General features: G+C 43.8%; 1 protein-coding gene across 1 annotated transcript in view; it reads left to right on the top strand.

Annotated features, from left to right (window-relative positions):
* The window catches only part of kcnh2b (potassium voltage-gated channel, subfamily H (eag-related), member 2b), a gene marked incomplete at both ends in the record, with an annotated part of 165,352 nt that overhangs the window by 19,487 nt on the left and 123,844 nt on the right, over window positions 1-22,021 (top strand). The gene's annotated exons all lie outside the window — the stretch shown is intronic.

Here is a 22,021-nt window from a genome sequence, read left to right as displayed (position 1 = left end):
ATTTCTTGTTTGTGTTGAGAATGAAAGTGAAGGAAAAAGGCAGGACGGTGATTATTATCCTCTATTTTAGAGCTGAATTCCGTTCAGTTAGTCATTCAGTTTGATGTCGTGATATAAAACCTGGTTCAACAACACGAGGTAAACGTGTCTGTTTCTCAACGCCACGAAATAAAACAGTTTTTCCACTCTTTTTAAGATAAATAAACATAAAATATGAAAAGATACATTTGAATAAATGCAAATGGAAAGGAAATCGAGCATTTATTTATGTATGTATGTATGTGTATGTGTATATGTATATATGTATGTATGTATTGCATATTGTGCAAGTACATGACCTGATGACTACTGCATATTGTCTTTAGAAGATGGGGAAACCCTTGTCAGATCTCTGATGTTAGGAGAGTATATATGTATATATATATATATATACATATATATGTGTGTATATATATACATATATATATATATATATATATGTATATATATACATACAGTCCAGAGCCAACTGGACCAGGACCAAGTAAAAGGACACTTGTCTCTACCATGATGAACAGCATCCACAGTGATAACGAGCTGCCTTATAATAATAAACATCATAATAAGTTCACAGCAGAATCTATTGGACATTTTTCACCTGCAGACAGACAAATGGACAGATGGACAGAACAGGTGGTGAGAGAGGGAGAGAGAGAGAGAGAGAGAGAGAGAGAGAGAGAGGTGGGAAGAAGAGAAACAAACAAGTTGGAGAAAGAGGAAAAGATGAGTCAGAAATCAGCAGCGATCTGAAAAGTGAGGGGAAAAAAAACGGTGAGAAAGTGTGTTTGTCATCATGTGATCTGAAAGTGTTGCTGCTGGAGAACAGAGATGGAGTCAGCTGACTCACACACACACACACACACAAACATGCACATACAAACACACACAAACAGACACACACACACGCACACACACAAACACATGCACATACAAACACACACAAACAGACACACACACACACAAACACATGCACATACAAACACACACACACAAACACGCACAAACACATGCACATACAAACACACACATACACACACAAACACACACACACGCGCACACACACACACGCACACACAAACAGACACACACAAACACGCACACACAAACAGACACACACACAAACACGCACACACACAAACACATGCACATACAAACACACACACACACATACACACACAAACCCACACACACGCGCACACACACACACGCACACACAAACAGACACACAGACACACACACACACACACACAGGTAGGTTTGTATGTGTTTTGGTCCCCAGGAAGATATAAAACCCCTTCAACCTTGTGGGGACCAGACAAAAATGTCTTCATTTTCCTAAATTACGTTCATGTGGTCCTCACTAAGATAACCTTTCAAACAGACACACACACACAATCACACCCACACACACACACACACACACACAATCACACCCACACACACATACACACACACACACACACACACACACACACACACACACACACACACACACACACACACACACACACACACAAACACAGACACACACACAAAAGTCCATCGTTCTTTTTCTTTATAAATAAATGTCCAGCTCCTGGGTCTTTAAAACAAATCCATGTTGTAGTTTAAGTTGTGATGGATTAATGATGGATTAAAGGCGCCATATGTAAGAATGTGGCCAAAAATGGTTCTTTTCAGTTTTCTGATGTAACTGGCAACCCGTGGTTGCTCGGCAGCTGAGACTCTACTGACTGCAATGATTGGTAGACGGCGGTAGGTGGCGCCACATGACGCCAAAACGTGATTTCAAAACATAAACATGATTTGCAGTCTGCAAAATATTTCTTTTAATGCAAATATTTTGTCTGTACTGTTGTTGTTGGTGAGTTCAGTTTGTTATATGAACATTATTCCTGAGTCTCTGTGACATATTAGGAGGATTGTTATGATTTATTACATAATGCACCTTTAATGATGGATTAATGATGGATTAGGTGACTGATCATGTCATCGTGTGTCACAAACCTTACATTTACCCTTAAAGTACGACGGTGTTCGCCCTCCGCCGTCTAATTAATCCCACTGCACCTTTTTCTACGACGTCTGTGATTGATTTTTTTTCCGACCGTCTCCCGTTTCACCGCCGACACGGTGAGATCTGTGAATATGAAACACGCCGCGGCGGCGGCGCCGTAACGCACAGGTGTGTGTGTACACGAACCCTCAACGTTGGCGTTTATCCACACGTGTGTGTTTTCATTTGAGAGTGAACGCAGACGCGACGGATGCGGGTCTTTTTATCGACTGAACGCGGCGCGCGTTTGTCGGTCTTTGTGCTGACCTATAGACCTGCTTTAAGTCACCATTGATTTGGACTCAATTAAGATAGTAAATAAATAAATATCCATGCCGTGTGTGTGTGTGTGCGTGTGTGTGTGTGTGTGTGTGTGTGTGTGTGACCCTGGTGCTTCTTCATAGTTACACAGACACACAAACAGAGTCTTAGGTAACCCCCGTGGGCCACCTGCGAGCCACCGGAGAGCCGCTGATCGAACGGCGTGGACACGCCTCATCCATAATGCACACGGGCAGGAAACATTATGCCTCCTCCTCTTGTTCCCTTTGCCTCCTTTCCTCCTCCTTCTCCTCCCTCGTCTTGCAAAAAGCAAAGAAGAAAGAATAGTTTTTTCGCCGTGTGTGTGTGTGTGTGTGTGTAGTCACGACCCACACACACACACAGAGAACACACGTGCACACATGCAGGCTCGTCCGAGCCCATTTATCTGGTGCCAGGCTCCGGCCTGAGCCGTCACCGTGATGGATCTGCCTCCTCGCTCTCGCGCTCAATTGTGTGACTGCGATTGCTGCAGCAGCTTAATCCATCATGTTCTCCAGGTAAACTGTGAGTGGGACTGTCCGCACACACACACACACGCACGCACACACACACACACGCACACACACACACAGAGAGAGAGAGCTTTGCTGTGAACATGTTTGTGTCAGAGAAATCACCAACTCTACATCTCTGCCTCTACATTCGGAACTCTTTCGCTGTTATCGAAGAGGCCGGAAAATCCCGATTTGTTTCACCCACAGATGATGAAAACGCGGGTGTTTTCATGATTTTAACATGTGACCAATTACTCCAGGCAATCTCTCATTTTCTCCACCTCTGAAATGATCCGTCTGAAGACAGAGGTGTCGCGGCGGTGTCAGCTTATACCAGCAGCAGTTTTTAACTATTGCAATAACATCGTCGAGTGCTTCCCACTCCTAATCTGTAATCTGCATATTGTTTGGCACGTGGCAGGTGAGGGGAGGGGCTAGAGTTGTGTCTGCAAACGTCAAAGCTCACACAGAGTGGTCTGACTAGTTTAGTCAGAAGTTCGGATTCTTCAAAATCAAATGAGCATAAAAAAACCTGACCTGATTGAGAAAAATGTCATTTTTGGATTCAGCGCTGCAACATGGTCCTGATTCAGTTGAAAAGACATAGACGACATAGACACGTTTGTTTTAAATGTGTAACCCAGTGAATACGTCACAATCATCCAAACAAACAGGCGCCGTGATGATGAACCTGTTGCACAGACATAAACAATCAGAGCTGAGGAAAATCGCCAGCTCAGCTGTTTGTGAGACTGTGAACTAATAACAACCCCAGGCAGCGTGAAGAGGCTGTGTGTGTGTGTGTGTGTGTGTGTGTGTGTGTGTGTGTGTGTGTGTGTGTGTGTGTGTGTGTGTGTGTGTGTGTGTGTGTGTGTTCCTGTACTTGCGGCATACTGAGGACCAGTGAGGGTTTTTAACCAACAGAGTGAGGACATCTTAGTCGGTCCTCACTTTGTTTTCATTGAAATCACTTCCTTAGGTTGCTATAACATGTTATACTCAATTTGTGAAAAAAAAGAGCTAATTTTAGACGACATAGTATAGTATGACGTCTTTGTCAAATTTTGGACTAAATTTTTTATTTCTATTTTTTCAACTTTTTTCAACAAAAAATTTTGGGTCAAATTTTTTTTTTTAAATTTTGGACGACATAGTATAGTATGATGTTTTTTTTGGTCAAATTTTGGACCAGAAATTTTTTGTCAAAGATTTTTCCAAATTTTGGACGACATGTGAGGTTTTTGTCAAATTTTGTCAAAAAAATGTTGGTCAAATTTTTTTTGAAATGTTGGTCAACATAGTATAGTATAACATTTTTGTCAAATTTTGGACCAAAAAAAAAAAAAAAAAAATTCAAAAAAGTTTTCCAGCCCTTTTTGCTCTGGGGCTCCACCTGCAGACATTTTATGGTACTGCAACCAGTAGTTCTTTATAGATGTCATTCATGAAGTAGATATTTGTAATTGTGTTGATTTATAAAGTGGAAATGATGGTCCTCACTTTGTCAGCAACCCAGTACAAGTGTGTGTGTGTGTGTGCGCACTGAGCTCTGGGGATCACACCGTCCCTCTGTATCTACAGGGACGGTGTGATCGCTGAGCAGCAGTCGCCAAGCACAGCACTTAGAGAGCTGCAGCCTCTGAGGAGGAGAGGTGAGCGAGGATCATCATCCTCATCATCATCCTCATCATCATCATCAACATCATCATCCTCCCATAACCCACAGAAAACACTTTGAACGGCATCATCAGATCAGTGCCCACACAACAACAAAGAAGTGGCTTTAACGTTTTTGACCGACAGAGAAGAAACTGAGAAAAACAGAGCGGCGAGATTTTTGTTTTTGTTTCAGCTCAAAATCAACAAGAGAACGATAATGGACATGAGACACAAAGACACAGAGACACAAAGACACAGAGACACAGAGACACAAAGACACAGAACATGTCCATCTCTAGTCTAACACACTAACACAGTGTGTGTGGTCTTGTAAAGTCAGAGCTCCAGGAAACATTCAGTGATATTTAAACACATGTGGTCAGTTCAGCTCTGCAGTGTCACTGTCTCTGTCCTGAGATCTGTCAGCTGTGTGTGGGGGTGTGTGTGTGTGTGTGTGTGTGTGTGTGTGTGTGTGTGTGTGTGTGTGTGTGTGTGTGTGTGTGTGTGTGTGTGTGTGTGTGTGTATGGGAGGAGCTAAAGAAGAGAAGGGTTTCATAGCACAACTCACGCTGCTGTGACATGAAATAAGATTCTGATGATAAAACGTGAAACTGCTGAGGGTCACATGACGTCAGTGTGTGTGTGTGTGTGCGTGCGTGTGTGTGTGTGTGTGTGTGTGTCCAGATGAAGCAGCAGTTCTTTTTCCCCAGGTAGACCTATTTAACTGTGACTGGTCATCTTGTGGTTTAGTTTTCTCAGGTCACCATCACTGACACAGACTCTTATATTCACTGTGACTGTGTGTGTGGTTTATCACCTTTACAGCTTAATTACAGCAGATATGAGGCAACACCACAGTCCACCAGTCACTGATCACAGCAGTGATTCATGAACTCTTCTTTTTCACGGACGTTTGCTAAAGGTCCTAAAACATGGAGAGCAGACGCTCACACACGTGACCGATGGATCTTCCGTGTTGTGTCGTGACTCACGTTCTTCTTAGACCTCGCAGCTCATCCGTCGTTTCTTTGACTGAAGCTTCAGTGGAAACGCTCACGAGTCGCCCGTCGCTGACTCACGTGATCTGACTGTACGTCGTTATCCTGTTATCACACACTTTCCTCTGGTTGTAATTCAGAGTGGAGCAGGTGCTCGATGGCTCTGTGAAGCTATCATGTTTTCTTTTGATAAGTGCATCATTGTGTGTGTGTGTGATTTGTGTTTGGCAGCAGAGAGCAGAGACCTCCACCTCCTCCTCCTCCACCTCCTCCACCTCCTCCTCCTCCTCCTCCTCCTCCTCCTCCTCCTCCACAACATGGCTTTAGGCTTCGCTGTAGCCACTGTTCCATTAACTGAGGAGACGTATGGATCCTGCTGCTCTCACCTCACACAGCACTCATCAAGAGTGACGGACACACACACACACACACACACACACACACACACACACACACACACACACACACACACACACACACACACACACACACACACACACCGCACACACACACACACATTCTTGTACTTGCTGCATACTGAGGATTGGGTCTACAAAGAACTACTGGTTGCAGTACCATAACATGTCTGCATGTGGAGCCCCAGAGCAAAAAGGGCTGAAAAAACTTTTTCGATTATTATATTATTTTATTTTTAACAAAAACGTCATACTATACTATGTCGTCCAAAATGTGAAGAAAAAAAAAATTTGACCCAAAATTTTTGGTCCAAAATTTTACAAAAACGGCATACTTTATACTTTGTCGTCCAAAATTAAAAAAAAAAATTGAAAAAAATTGGGTCCAAAATTTGACAAAAATGTCATACTTTACTATGTTGTCCAAAATTTGAAAAAAAAAATTGACCCAAAATTTGACAAAAATGTCATACTTTACTATGTCGTCCAAAATTTGAAAAAAATAAAATAAAAAAAATTTGGTCCAAAATTTGACAAAAACGTCATACTTAACTGTCGTCCAAAATTTGAAAATAAAAATTTGACCCAAAATTTTTTGTCCCAAATTTGACAAAAACGGCATACTTTATACTATGTCGTCCAAAATTAAAAAAAAATTTGAAAAAAAATTGGGTCCAAAATTTGACAAAAATGTCATACTTTACTATGTTGTCCAAAATTTGAAAAAAAAAATTTACCCAAAATTTGACAAAAATGTCATACTTTACTATGTCGTCCAAAATTTGAAAAAAATAAAATAAAAAAAATTTGGTCCAAAATTTGACAAAAACGTCATACTTTACTATGTCGTCCAAAATTTGAAAATAAAAATTTGACCCAAAATTTTTGGTCCCAAATTTGACAAAAACGGCATACTTTATACTATGTCGTCCAAAATTAAAAAAAAAAAATTGAAAAAAAATTGGGTCCAAAATTTGACAAAAATGTCATACTTTACTATGTTGTCCAAAATTTGAAAAAAAAAATTGACCCAAAATTTTTGGTCCAAAATTTGACAAAAAAGTCATACTATACTATGTCGTCCAAAATGTGATTTTTTTTTTTTTGACTGGCCAAAATGTCCTCACTCTGTAAAAATGACCTCACTTTGTTGGTTAAAAACCCTCACTGGTCCTCAGTATGACGCCAGTACAAGCACACACACACACACAGCCCTGTTAGACACAGTAATAGGGTGAATGGGTGAATGGGTGAACGGAGTGGCTCCAATTTTACAGCTTCATTACTTCGCTGTGCTGTGTGTGTGTGTGTGTGTGTGTGTGTGTGTGTGTGTGTGTGTGTGCGCTCGGTGTACTTCTGTGCAGTTCTGCGTCACCTTTAAAGGTCAAAATACTGCATTTTATGATGGTTTTATTTGGGTAAATGTCTTCTTTTGCCTCGTCCTCACTGAAGACGAACATTTATATTCTGATAAATAGTTGTTCTGCTCTGTGTCCTTAAATGTGCTGATTGATATTATGTAATAATAATAATAATGTTATCTGGTATGAGAGAGGAGAAAACAGCAGAAACACATGCAGCGATGCTTCACTGTGACTCTCACACTGCTCATGTAAACACAACATTCATCTGCTCTCATTATTCTTCATCGTGGACGCTAATGCATTAAGCTTCTCTCTCTCTCTCTCTAATGTTGTTTGTTGCAGCACACAGTTCATGACCATTAATACAGTGGGCCTGGCGTATTTACTGCCATATTAGTTTCATTTCAGTTGGAATGATTGCAGACCTTCATTCCCCCGGCGACACAACTGAAGGAAATCATCTGAAACATTATTCCCTCTGTGTTGGAGAGCGGCGCGTCAGCGTTCCCCTCTCATCGCTCTCATCTACGCCTGCTTTTCAACCGAGGCTTTGACTCGGTTCAAAAGCACAGTTCACTTCTTTTCCTCTCGTCGTGTTTTTTAAATTGCAGCACAACACTCTTCGTCTTCTTTATGTTCCCTCTCTCCTTCCTTTTTTTCGTCTTGTCCTGCTCCAAAGGGAATTAGTGAGGTGGGTTTGAGAAGGTCTGAGTCCAGCATCGACCCGAGTGTCAGCGCTGAAACACGGTGAAATGCAAAAGCAGCAAGAGTTTCTCTTCTTATGAGAAAGAAAGAAAGAAAGAAAGAAAGAAAGAAAGAAAGACAGAAAGGAGTCAGTGAATGAGGCGTGCAACACTTTTCTCTTCAGCAGCAAGACCATGATTTCACTCTAGTCTGTTCATGAGTGGTGCATCTGTGTTTCTGTGTATCTTTGTATCTGTGTCCTTTTATCGTTATCTATCTGGGTGTCTTTGTATCTTTTCATCTTTGTACCTCTGTGTCCTGTTGTATCTGAGTCCTTATATCTTTGTCTCTGCGTCCTTATATCTTTGTATCTGAGTCCTTATATCTTTGCATCTGTCCTTATATCTTTGTCTCTGCATCCTTATATCTTTGTCTCTGCGTCCTTTTATCTTTGTCTCTGCGTCCTTATATCTTTGTATCTGCGTCCTTATATCTTTGTATCTGCGTCCTTATATCTTTGTATCTGCGTCCTTATATCTTTGCATCTGTCCTTATATCTTTGTATCTGCGTCCTTATATCTTTGCATCTGTCCTTATATCTTTGTATCTGTGTCCTTATATCTTTGTCTCTGCGTCCTTATATCTTTGTATCTGCGTCCTTATATCTTTGTATCTGCGTCCTTATATCTTTGTCTCTGCGTCCTTATATCTTTGTATCTGCGTTCTTATATCTTTGTCTCTGCGTCCTTATATCTTTGTATCTGCGTCCTTATATCTTTGTATCTGCGTCCTTATATCTTTGTATCTGTCCTTATATCTTTGTATCTGCGTCCTTATATCTTTGTATCTGCGTCCTTACATCTTTGCATCTGTCCTTATATCTTTGTATCTGCGTCCTTATATCTTTGTATCTGCGTCCTTATATCTTTGTATCTGCGTCCTTATATCTTTGTCTCTGCGTCCTTATATCTTTGTATCTGCGTCCTTATATCTTTGTCTCTGCGTCCTTATATCTTTGTATCTGCGTCCTTATATCTTTGTATCTGCGTCCTTATATCTTTGTATCTGCGTCCTTACATCTTTGCATCTGTCCTTATATCTTTGTATCTGCGTCCTTATATCTTTGTATCTGCGTCCTTATATCTTTGTATCTGCGTCCTTATATCTTTGTCTCTGCGTCCTTATATCTTTGTATCTGCGTCCTTATATCTTTGTCTCTGCGTCCTTATATCTTTGTATCTGCGTCCTTATATCTTTGTATCTGCGTCCTTATATCTTTGTCTCTGCGTCCTTATATCTTTGTATCTGCGTTCTTATATCTTTGTCTCTGCGTCCTTATATCTTTGTATCTGCGTCCTTATATCTTTGTATCTGCGTCCTTATATCTTTGTATCTGTCCTTATATCTTTGTATCTGCGTCCTTATATCTTTGTATCTGCGTCCTTACATCTTTGCATCTGTCCTTATATCTTTGTATCTGCGTCCTTATATCTTTGTATCTGCGTCCTTATATCTTTGTATCTGCGTCCTTATATCTTTGTCTCTGCGTCCTTATATCTTTGTATCTGCGTCCTTATATCTTTGTCTCTGCGTCCTTATATCTTTGTATCTGCGTCCTTATATCTTTGTATCTGCGTCCTTATATCTTTGTATCTGCGTCCTTATATCTTTGTATCTGCGTCCTTATATCTTTGTATCTGCGTCCTTATATCTTTGTATCTGCGTCCTTATATCTTTGTCTCTGCGTCCTTATATCTTTGTATCTGCGTCCTTATATCTTTGTATCTGCGTCCTTATATCTTTGTATCTGCGTCCTTATATCTTTGTATCTGCGTCCTTATATCTTTGTCTCTGCGTCCAATGTAGTCGACGTATTGACATACCTTCATGACACAACTTCTATTTCCAGTGTTTACTTGTCTTTGTGTGCATGGATTTGTACCTGGATGTGAAACATAACATCTTTCTGCATGTAAGAGAAAGTACATACGATTCCCAGTATATCACGGTGCCTCTTCATAACAGCATGCTGTGGCTGTGTGTGTGTGTGTGTGTGCATTAGTAACTCAATTTCATTTCCATCTGCTGAAATGGCGACGTTTTGCACGTGTAACCTCGTTGGCGGGCAGCGATGCTATCGCTCACACAGCGTGTGCGTCGCTGATGCTCTGAACGCACAAACGACGCACAACAAAACAACTGTCGCCGATGATGAAGCGAAACGGCTTCTTCCTTTTCAGCGTCGCGTACACTTTGAATATCGAGCCAATCACATCAGATGGTGCTGCTGTGATATTTACTTCAGCCTTTAAGAGGCAACGGGGAGAAATGGCTCTGCACTGCAGTCGAGTTATTGGGTAATATGTCTTTTCCAATGCTATTAGGACTTAATGTAGCATTATAATATATAGTGGGGAGAGGGTGAAGAGAATGGAGAGAGAGAATTTGATGTACACAATGAAATTTAATAAAAAAAAGGAGGAGGGAGTGAAAGAAAGGACAGTTACTGCGGGTTATGTGGAACGATTCACTTCAGGAATGACACTTTTTGCTCTTCTGAGAGCTGACGTGCTAATCGCGTCACTTCCAGGTACCTGGAAAGCTCTCGTTGGCTGACCAATCACAAGACAACTCTGTCTTCTGGGCGGTGAGATTTCGGTCTGAAACAGCGCGGCTGACGAGAGCTTCAGTGAGGAGAGATTTCTGTCAGCTGGTTTACAGCAACTAGGAGGTTTTTGAGCTTAAAAACAAGTTAATGTATGTAAGTAGACCTCCATAACTAACATATATGTGCGAGAGGATCACTCTATAGGCAGAGGCGCAGAGGCCCCCGAGCTGATAGGGGGCCCCCTACAGGGCTGTTTTTAGTGAAATGTGCAGTGAGCAGCCGCCTCCCCGTCCCCCTTAAACAACAATGGTTGATTTGCAATGACATCTCAGTAAGAAACCCCCCTAAAGGGGCCCCACCCCCCTAAAGGGGCCCCACCTCCCTAAAGGGGCCCCACCTCACTTTAACCTGTGTGAAGTTATCGTTCTGCAAGTTGGAAAATGAAGAGGATTATTTACAGTGTAATGCATATCTTTTTTACTCGGTTTATATATGTTTTTTTCAGTTATTTACAGTGTTTTATCGTTCTATATATTTATATTGTTTTATGATGTGGGTTCTTTACAGTGTAATGTCTTTTTTTACTAAGTTTATGTAGTTTTTTAAAAAGCTATTTACAGTATTTTATTGTTCTTTACATTTATATTTTCACACACTTTTTAATTACAAGGTTTTTCCATGTTATTTCATTCATTTTGAAAAAATGATTACATTTTTCGTTGGTGTCAGATTATTTGTAACATAATGGTTAGGAAAGACTCGTCGGAAAGGAAGGGGCCCCCCTTAGGGCCCCTACAGACTCTAGAACCGCCTCTGTCTATAGGACTCGCTCATCCTCACTATCACGCCTGAATCTGACTCCATGTCAGTGAGTAACCTCCTGGCCTCAGGTGAAACCCTAGCACCGGTCAGATAACCAGATAACACTAATCCTGTGGCCCCAGAGCAGCAGTGACCACCTCTGTCCACATGCATTATTCACACACAGGTGTCCACGTATGGCTCGTGTTCCACAGAGATGACCAGGCTCTCGCTCCGTCTTTGAGTTTGCATTTTTCTCGACTCTCTCAGAAAGAACAGGGATTTTAATGGACGTGATCCAATACTTGGTCTGTTGTGTGTTAGCTCAGTGGATCCGCTGCACTTTTCCTGAGCTACTCTTATATACATGTTCACGTATGTGTTAGTGATAACTGCTTATTTCAATATTTCAATAATTCATTCATTCATTTTAGTTCTTTTATGGACAAATAATGATTATTAATCATCTTTTTTTGCAGCGTTATCATTTGCAGACGCTCCCTGCCCGTGTGTCTCGACAGGTGAAAACCAGGTTGTGTCACAACAATAACTTTATTAACAACCAGGTCTGATGCAGTCGCTAAAATCCATGAGTTTTGGGGGCTTTGAAAAGCCCTCAGAAATAATGATGATAATAATAATAATAATAATAATAACTATAATGCATAAGAAGAAGTTTAATTCCTTTATTTTCAAGCCACATAATGTTCTTTTTTCCAAAGCTGTCACCTCCTGCACAATCCAGCTGATGCTTTAGAAACACTGTTTTATCCATTATCCACTGACCCTGGGCAACTGTTCCTCTATATTCTCCACCACTAATGAGCTGTGTGTGTGTGTGTGTGTGTGTGTGTGTGTGTGTGTGTGTGTGTGTGTGTGTGTGTGTGTGTGTGTGTGTGTGTGTGTGTGTGTGTGTGTGTGTGTGTGTGTGTGTGTGTGTGTGTGTGTGTGTGTGTGTGTGTGTGTGTGTGTGTGTGTGTGTGTGTGTGTGTGTGTGTGTGTATGTGTGTGTACGTGTGTACTTCACACACTGTGAAAAGAGTGAAGCCATTATGTTTTTGTAAATTGTCAGTGAGAGGACAGATGTGTTAATGTGCCTTTCTCCTCTCACTGAGGCGTCTTTTCATCTCAAATCAAAGGGAACACGAGGTTTTTATCAGTGTTTTTGTTTAGTCAGCGTAGAGTAACTGCTCCCTCCACCTGTCACATTGTCTTATACATGTTCTGACACAGTGTGTGTGTGTGTGTTCTTGTATTCGCGGCATACTGAGGACCAGTGAGGGTTTTTAACCAACAAAGTGAGGTCATTTTTACAGAGTGAGGACATTTTGGACGGTCCTCACTTTGTTTTCATTGAAATCACTTCCTTAGGTTGCTATAACATGCTATACTCAATTTGTCAAGAAAAAATAAAACAAATTTTGGACCCAAATTTTTTTTTTAAGTTTTCCAGCCCTTTTTACTCTGGGGCTCCACCTGCAGACATTTTATGGTACTGCAACCAGTAGTTCTATATAGATGTCACTCATGAAGTAGATATTTGTATTTGTGTTGACTCCCTCTTGTCCAAGTTCTGTCCTGATTCTCAGAAAAATTAAGTTGAGGCCAAGTTTAAGGGCTGTATCGCCCTAAATATTGAGATTTTTCCGAGACCACCCTTGGGAACAAGGGCTACCCAGAATGCATTGCGTGTTTTCACATAACAAAGATGGTGTCGAAAGCAGCGAAACGAGTGCGATACAAATGAAGTATTTTCTTTGTTAATAGAGATATAAAAATGATCTTAGTTTAGGCCCATATTATGGATTACTGACGTCATTGTTGCCTAACATTTATTTTTATTTGACCATCTTTTGTCAATAGTCGGCCGGTGTGGTTTACTTTTCAATAAGTCGTGGTGTGTGGTAACTGTCAGCTGAATATTTGTATGAGTATCATCTTATAACTAACTGACAACCTAATAACTTGACTGACAAACGGATCAGAATAAATAATCCTGACGTAAATGTCTTCTTCTTCTTCTTCTTTTTTGGAGTTGACAGACTGGACGCAGCTTTGGCGTTATTCTGCCCCCTACAGTCTGAAGACGTATCTGCATTTAAGGGGTGTCCCATTTCTAAGTGACAAAATAACCCTCAACACTTGGTTTTGAGGCCAGTTAAGATTAAGGGTTGAGCTTGAGGGTTAAGATAGGAATTGGTATTGGCCCTATGTGTAATATCCACAGCTACTTCTTCTCAGCTACTGTATTTCCACCACTCTGTCTCTTTATTTGACGAAAACACATGAATAATGAATAAATATTGCACACACACTGCATGCTGAACAGATTTTCAGTGACGCTGAAGTGAGGGAACACGAGGAACGTCCTCGACGCTGCAGGTCATGGTGGACCTTTGTCCTTAGGACGTCTGTAGATTGAATTCTGCTCCTTTAATATTCAGCAAAAAGACTCTTTGATAACTAAAGATCTTTAGAGAGAGCTTTTGTGATGCTGCTGCTCTGGTGTTAAACACTGTCTTAGCTTCAGCAGCTCAGGAATGAACCTGCCTAATACTCACACATCATACACCATTAACTTGTTTTTATGCTCAAAAACCTCCTAGTTGCTGTAAACGAGCCGATAGAAATCCTCTTTTCTGACGCTGTTTCCCAGTCGCAATATTTCAGACTCAACTCTCACACCCAGAAGACAGAGTGTGTTGTGATTGGCCAGTACCCGGAAGTGACATAATCAGCACACCCGCTCTCAGAAGCACAGCTCCCCCCTCTGGAACGGTGGATGCACTGCTCCTCATTATCAAAACATTGTTTTAACAGTGTTTAAAAATAGCTTCTTCACGACTCCCCGCCTCAGTCCCTTTGACGACCTTTGACCCGGAGTCAGACCCAGAGTCAGAAGACACTGTCGCTCGTGAAACACCTCCACAACGGACGTTATTCTTCTTCTGCGGTTCAATGTACGCAACCGGATGTGCCCGGACTAGTGCCCGGAGCAGGAGGATCTGCTGTTCAGGAGAACCGCTGTTTACGTAACCGGACCGGGTTTTTTCAGAGATCTCGCTGAGCCCGAGATTACAATAAAACACAGCGTTCTCAGCAGTGGCTGAACTGTTTGTTTAGAACCTTCAGAGCTTCGTAAACAAGGTAATGACACAGATACACACTTAAAAAACAGCCTTAATTGGAACTTCCGGTCCAGGTCCGCTTTAAAAAGTGAAATAGGTGAAAATAAGCCAGTTAAATAACAGTCAGGCTTCATAAAGGTGAGCTGGCCTCACTGCTCCTGCCCCCATATGCATTATTCTGCTGCCCTTTGTGTCCACACTGTATAACCTACGTCAGTTTGTCTCAAATGACACCATCTTCTTAATTGCCTCACTGTCCTCGCTCACGTCGTAGTTTTGTTTGGTTGTTTTTTTTTCTTGCCCACTGGTTTTGTTTGACACGAGAAACAAGGTCACATGTGACGAGAGCGAGAGAGAGAGAGAGAGAGAGAGAGAGAGACCACGTCCTCGTGCTCAGTTTGTTCATAAGGTTGTGAAAACACGGCACTTATTAGTAAGAAAGGATGTGAACAACAGTGAGATCTGTGAAGCTCGTCAGAGGAGTCGTTGAAGGCTCGTCTTCCTCTTGCGCTTCCTGTCCGCGTCGAGAGCAGAGATGAGAAGCAAAGGTTTCCTCAGAGAAATGATTTAGAACAGAGATGAGACGAGGATGTTGTCAAGCCTCCTCATTTTCCGCCGCTGTCGTAAACATCATCTCTGAAGATGAGACGGAATATGTCATATTTTATATGTCAAACAACAACACGCAGCTCCTTCTTCCTCCTTGTCAGCGATTCATCGTCTGAACTCGTCTTCTTATGAAACAGGAAGTGTCAGACGGGTTCGACATCTGAGAGCAGAAATAAAGAAACACTTCTCAAACTTCACCTCTGTCTAAGGCGAGCTTCGCACAGGGTATCAGCGGGGTTTTAAAATGTCTTAAATTCTCCTAAAATCTCAGAAAAGGTCTTAAAGGGACACTGTGTAGTATTTATGGGTTTATATGACCCAAAATCCACTTTTTAATACATATGTGCTCCTGCATTGTCTAGTCGCTGTATAATAGTTTTTGTTTCATTTTCGTAGTGTTTTAAAAAAGTCATGTAAAATAACATGGTCGCGGGCCGCGGTTGCATAGCCACTGTTAGCAGAGAGACGCCGTGTTTCTACGGGAGCCTGTAAGGACAAACGCGAGAGAACAAATCAAGCGTCTCTTTACTTGTAGCAGGAAGTCCCGCCTCCGCTCTCTCCGCTTCGTCTGCTACGGCCGCGGTAGCTCCGCCCTCTCCCTCGCCTCACGAACCTCATCTGCTGACACGGAGAAAGACGACGAGGACGACATTTGACCCTCTGAGGATACCGTAGCCCCCAGGGAAGGGAGGGGGTGAGCAGAGGAGCAGTTCTTTGTTGTAAATTTCAGCCTCTCCTCTAGATGGCACTATAAACTACTTACTTCACCTTTAAATACAATTTTGAAAGGTCTTAAAACTCTATTAACGTTACTTTTATTTAAAACATGCATAAACTTCAGTCTCGATTTGAAATGTTTCTATTTTTGAGGATGCCGATAACAACAATAACTACAACACGGAACTAAAGTAGTCCACCTGTGCTGCCTGGTGACAATTTATGAAGCACCACTAGCTAGCGTGCTAGTGCACGCGCCGCGGTGTGTTACAGTTTAGCTTAGCATAGCAGCGGAGAAAACTTAACGAAAGCTCACAGCTGAGAAGAATTGCAAGTTCAACGATTTGTGGCTCCACTTTTCCTTCATGTCTTTTGTACTTTTTTGCCAGTATGGATTTGAAATGGGTCTTAAATTGTGTTCATTTTGGTCTTAAAAAAGTCTTAAAAAGTCTTAAAATTGACTTGTTGAAACCTGCTTAATGTTTGTCGTCCTCCGAGTTCTTTAAATGCTGCTCAGCAAACTCACAGAGGGCAGTGATCTGATCTGTCCACCACTGAGGCCTGATTGATGCTCGTCCTTCAGACAGCTCCTCTCATCTCGCCCACTTTAGCTTCAGAGCAGTCCTTCCCTCGAGCTCTGTGCTCCTGTCGCTCACCATCACGCCGTTCATGCCTCTTCTTTTTTCACGATTCTGTTGTGGAGGAGGTGCCGCAGGAAAATTAAGCACATGTCAAAGGGACAGGGAGGAAGGAAGGCTGTCTGAATACTGATGACTCTGCACTTTGTGAAGTCACTGTTTGTGGAAAAAGCAAAGAAAGTGAAGGAAGGAGAGACTGAAAGACGACAGAGAAAAAGACCAGTGAAGTGAGTCCTGTGGGGTTTTTGTTCTTCCTTGTTGTTTAAGGCTTTACCTTTTACCTGATTACTTATAACTCTTACTCTAGTAAAGACGGATGCTGACCCAGGACACTCATACGGTGGCCGACAGGGGTCAGCGAATAAGAAAACACCAGCGAATAAGAAAACACCAGCGAATAAGAAAACACCAGCGAATAAGAAAACAACAGCGAATAGGAAAACGCCAGTAAATAAGAAAACGCCAGTAAATAAGAAAACAGCAAATAAGAAAACGCCAGTAAATATCAAAAGGCCAGTAAATAAGAAAACACCAGCAAATAAGAAAACGACAGCGAATAAGAAAACAACAGCAAATAAGAAAACAACAGCAAATAAGAAAACAACAGCGAATAAGAAAACAACAGCGAATAAGAAAACACCAGTAAATAAAAAAACGCCAGTAAATAAGAAAACGGCAGTAAATAAGAAAACAACAGCAAATAAGAAAACGCCAGTAAATAAGAAAACAGCGAATAAGAAAACACCAGCGAATAAGAAAACACCAGTAAATAAGAAAACGCCAGTAAATAAGAAAACGCCAGTAAATAAGAAAACACCAGCGAATAAGAAAACACCAGTAAATAAGAAAACACCAGCGAATAAGAAAACACCAGTAAATAAGAAAACACCAGCGAATAAGAAAACACCAGTAAATAAGAAAACAACAGCAAATAAGAAAACGCCAGTAAATAAGAAAACAGCAAATAAGAAAACGCCAGTAAATATCAAAAGGCCAGTAAATAAGAAAACACCAGCAAATAAGAAAACAACAGCGAATAAGAAAACAACAGCAAATAAGAAAACAACAGCAAATAAGAAAACAACAGCGAATAAGAAAACAACAGCGAATAAGAAAACACCAGTAAATAAAAAAACGCCAGTAAATAAGAAAACGCCAGTAAATAAGAAAACAACAGCAAATAAGAAAACGCCAGTAAATAAGAAAACAGCGAATAAGAAAACACCAGCGAATAAGAAAACGCCAGTAAATAAGAAAACGCCAGTAAATAAGAAAACACCAGCGAATAAGAAAACACCAGTAAATAAGAAAACACCAGCGAATAAGAAAACACCAGTAAATAAGAAAACACCAGCGAATAAGAAAACACCAGTAAATAAGAAAACAACAGCAAATAAGAAAACGCCAGTAAATGAGAAAACGCCAGTAAATGTGCATTAAGGGAATATAAAATAGCATGTCGTCGATCTATTTATCAAAGCTGAAATAAGATAAATAAAATCTACAAGGCTTTGTTGAGAATAAATACAACAGTGAAAACAAATCAATCACAACAAGGCAATAAAGGCAAGGTTACAATGAGGTATTTTGTATATGTTTATATGTGTATATGTGTACTGGAAAAGTTTAAATAAAGTTTATTTAAAAAAATAGTTTTGGCCCAACACTGCGAGTCAACAGGTTGGTGGAAGATCTGCACGACAGCGCCCCCACAGGCCCGGAGCACTTCTGTTTTCTTACTTGCTGGTGTTTTGGGGTTTGCAGTGAGTTTGCCCCCGTCAGCCACCGTACACTCAGGCCTCCTTTACACCTGGCATTAAAATGCTTTTTTTCTTTGCTCGGATAAGCGCCCGATCGCTTGTGAGTAAACGGACGCGAGGACCGATTGTTATCTGATCTGAAAACACATCGAGACCACATTGAACAGACGTGTGAATACGACGTGAGCTGAAATAAGTGAAAGCGGGACCGTATCTAAGTTCCCCGGGTCCTATGTTCCCCGGGTTCTATGTTCCCCCAGGTCCTATGTTCCCTCAGGTCCTATGTTCCCCGGGTCCTATGTTCCCCGGGTCCTATGTTCACCGGGTCCTATGTTCCCCCGGTCCTATGTTCCCCCAGGTCCTATGTTCCCTCAGGTCCTATGTTCCCCGGGTCCTATGTTCCCCCAGGTCCTATGTTCCCTCAGGTCCTATGTTCCCCGGGTCCTATGTTCCCCGGGTCCTATGTTCCCCCAGGTCCTATGTTCCCCGGGTCCTATGTTCCCCGGGTCCTATGTTCCCCCAGGTCCTATGTTCCCCAGGTCCTATGTTCCCCGGGTCCTATGTTCCCCCAGGTCCTATGTTCCCCGGGTCCTATGTTCCCCGGATCCTATGTTCCCCCAGGTCCTATGTTCCCCGGGTCCTATGTTCCCCCGGTCCTATGTTCCCCCAGGTCCTATGGTCCCCGGGTCCTATGTTCCCCCAGGTCCTATGTACCCCGGGTCCTATGTACCCCGGGTCCTATGTTCCCCGGGTCCTATGTTCCCCGGGTCCTATGTTCCCCCAGGTCCTATGTTCCCCGGGTCCTTTGTTCCCCCGGTCCTATGTTCCCCCAGGTCCTATGGTCCCCGGGTCCTATGTCCCCCGGTCCTATGTTCCCCCGGTCCTATGGTCCCCGGGTCCTATGTTCCCCCAGGTCCTATGTTCCCCGGGACCTATGTCCCCCGGTCCTATGTTCCCCCAGGTCCTATGTTCCCCAGGTCCTATGTTCCCCGGGTCCTATGTTCCCCGGGTTCTATGTTCCCCCAGGTCCTATGTTCCCTCAGGTCCTATGTTCCCCGGGTCCTATGTTCCCCCAGGTCCTATGTTCCCCCAGGTCCTATGTTCCCCGGGTCCTATGTTCCCCCGGTCCTATGTTCCCCCAGGTCCTATGTTCCCCGGGTCCTATGTTCCCCGGGGTCCTATGTTCCCCCAGGTCCTATGTTCCCTCAGGTCCTATGTTCCCCGGGTCCTATGGAACCCGGGTCCTATGTTCCCCGGGTCCTATGTTCCCCCAGGTCCTATGTTCCCCGGGTCCTATGTTCCCCGGGTCCTATGTTCCCCCAGGTCCTATGTTCCCCGGGTCCTATGTCCCCCGGTCCTATGTTCCCCCAGGTCCTATGTTCCCCCAGGTCCTATGTTCCCCGGGTCCTATGTTCCCCCGGGTCCTATGTTCCCTCAGGTCCTATGTTCCCCGGGTCCTATGTTCCCCGGGTCCTATGTTCCCCCAGGTCCTATGTTCCCCGGGTCCTATGTTCCCCCAGGTCCTATGTTCCCCGGGTCCTATGTCCCCCGGTCCTATGTTCCCCCAGGTCCTATGTTCCCCTAGGTCCTATGTTCCCCGGGTCCTATGTTCCCCCGGGTCCTATGTTCCCCCAGGTCCTATGTTCCCCCAGGTCCTATGTTCCCCGGGTCCTATGTTCCCCCGGGTCCTATGTTCCCTCAGGTCCTATGTTCCCCGGGTCCTATGTTCCCCCAGGTCCTATGTTCCCTCAGGTCCTATGTTCCCTGGGTCCTATGTTCCCCGGGTCCTATGTTCCCCGGGTCCTATGTTCCCCGGGTCCTATGTTCCCCCAGGTCCTATGTTCCCCGGGTCCTATGTTCCCCGGGTCCTATGTTCCCCCAGGTCCTATGTTCCCCGGGTCCTATGTTCCCCGGGTCCTATGTTCCCCGGGTCCTATGTTCTCCCGGTCCTATGTTCCCCCAGGTCCTATGGTCCCCGGGTCCTATGTTCCCCCAGGTCCTATGTTCCCCGGGTCCTATGTTCCCCGGGTCCTATGTTCCCTGGGTCCTATGTTCCCCGGGTCCTATGTTCCCCCAGGTCCTATGTTCCCCGGGTCCTATGTTCCCCGGGTCCTATGTTCCCCCAGGTCCTATGTTCCCCGGGTCCTATGTTCCCCGGGTCCTATGTTCCCTGGGTCCTATGTTCCCCGGGTCCTATGTTCCCCCAGGTCCTATGTTCCCCGGGTCCTATGTTCCCCGGGTCCTATGTTCCCCCAGGTCCTATGTTCCCCGGGTCCTATGTTCCCCCAGGTCCTATGTTCCCCGGGTCCTATGTTCCCCCGGGTCCTATGTTCCCTGGGTCCTATGTTCCCCGGGTCCTATGTTCCCCCAGGTCCTATGTTCCCCGGGTCCTATGTTCCCCGGGTCCTATGTTCTCCCAGGTCCTATGTTCCCCGGGTCCTATGTTCCCCGGGTCCTATGTTCCCTGGGTCCTATGTTCCCCGGGTCCTATGTTCCCCCAGGTCCTATGTTCCCCGGGTCCTATGTTCCCCGGGTCCTATGTTCCCCCAGGTCCTATGTTCCCCGGGTCCTATGTTCCCTGGGTCCTATGTTCCCTGGGTCCTATGTTCCCCGGGTCCTATGTTCCCCCAGGTCCTATGTTCCCCGGGTCCTATGTTCCCCGGGTCCTATGTTCCCCCAGGTCCTATGTTCCCCGGGTCCTATGTTCCCCCAGGTCCTATGTTCCCCGGGTCCTATGTTCCCTGGGTCCTATGTTCCCCGGGTCCTATGTTCCCCCAGGTCCTATGTTCCCCGGGTCCTATGTTCCCCGGGTCCTATGTTCCCCCAGGTCCTATGTTCCCCGGGTCCTATGTTCCCCGGGTCCTATGTTCCCTGGGTCCTATGTTCCCCGGGTCCTATGTTCCCCGGGTCCTATGTTCCCCGGGTCCTATGTTCCCCCAGGTCCTATGTTCCCCGGGTCCTATGTTCCCCCGGTCCTATGTGGGAACATAGGACCGGGGGAACATAGGTACGACCCCAGTGAAAGCTTCGTGCACAGCTAACGCTAAAGCGTCGGTTTGATGAAAAACAGAGGAATCTATGCAATAGAAGGACGTCACGTGCAGCTAACACTGTTGTTGTTATTGTTGTTGTTGTTGTTGTTGTTGTTGTTGTTGTTGTTGACATGGCGACACACAGGATGTGACGCTCTCGTCTGCTGCTGGAAATCTGTATTTTTTTTTTTTTTAAACCCTTTTGAATACATAGAGCAGCAGCTGCCACAGCACTGTGTGTGTGTGTGTGTGTGTGTGCACGTGTGTGTGTGTGTGTGTGAATAGAAGATGAGAGCGAATGACTTTCTCTGAACAATGCGACACAAAAGCTACGAGCTCACGGTTTAGCGGAGTGTTTGCACCAGACAAACAACCATTTCAGGTTAAACCGTCACGTGACAGATGTGATGGTCTGTGTGTGTGTGTGTGTGTGTGTGTGTGTGTGTGTGTGTGTGTGTGTGTGTGTCTCTCATAGCTCATAAATAGTTGGTTCCTTCCCTGAAGAGCTCTTCCTGTTTTATCCTGGAAGTGCATGAATGTGTGACTTTCTCTCAGTCTCCATCACACCTTCACCCACCTGGTTTGTTATGAGTGTGTCACAACAGTGGGTTGTTTTTGTGTGGAAGTGTAGCATCAATCCATTAGTTTGGCTTCGTTCTTGCGTCGGACGTCTCTCCGTGTGACCACGCTCTGT

This window comes from Microchirus variegatus, assembly GCF_963457635.1.
Source record: "Microchirus variegatus genome assembly, chromosome: 15".
NCBI lineage: Eukaryota > Metazoa > Chordata > Actinopteri > Pleuronectiformes > Soleidae > Microchirus > Microchirus variegatus.
The sequence above is the reverse complement of the archived record's forward strand: the minus strand, read 5'-3'. Positions and strand labels throughout refer to the sequence as shown.